This window comes from Mandrillus leucophaeus, unplaced genomic scaffold (assembly GCF_000951045.1).
Source record: "Mandrillus leucophaeus isolate KB7577 unplaced genomic scaffold, Mleu.le_1.0 Scaffold270, whole genome shotgun sequence".
Lineage (NCBI taxonomy): Eukaryota > Metazoa > Chordata > Mammalia > Primates > Cercopithecidae > Mandrillus > Mandrillus leucophaeus.
In genome coordinates, this window is record NW_012102810.1 from 614,654 (window position 1) to 615,343 (window position 690).

Genomic DNA, 690 nt, shown 5'->3' on the forward strand with positions numbered 1-690 from the left:
GTATAGGCTTTATCATTTTTTAATTTTAAAAATTATTTTAAAACAACACATAAGATGCTCTTCTTTCATGAACCGCCACATCTAACAGCTCCAGTGTCCCTCCTGAACCCACACAGTCCCGTCTTAACAATCAGCCAAAAATGATGACGGGACAAGACGTGCCATTTTATTCCATTTTATAAGCTGGCCACACTGGCCCACGTACTAGACCCTCTCCACTTCGTGTCCCCTGCTCAGATGACCCTCCCCAGTGATGCCCAGTGAGGAGGGTGAGAGGCCATACTACCCAAACACTGGTTGGGGGCCGGAGCCACCTGCCACACAGCCCAGGAGCCTGTGAGACCAGGCCCATGGCCCCTTCAACAGCCTGTGGCTGCTCGGCTTCACCAGGAGCTTTTTCCGCAGCCCCCTTGTGTGCCCCCTGCCCCAAGCAAGGTCTTCCTGCAGCTGGGGCTTTGCTGGGGAAGGTGGACTCCAGTTGCTGTGGGTAGGCCACGTGTGCTGCACACACAGACCCTTTTCTGCCCGCGTGGCCTCCAAGCCACAGAGTGCACATCCAGTACTGCAGCAGGCTGGGTTCCAGCCGTGGGGGCCAGGGCGGGGTGGCCCAGGACTAGGTGGACGGGGCTGAGGGCCTCCCTGCACAGTCAACACCTGGACTGTTGTGAGGCTGCCAGCACTGAGTGGTCC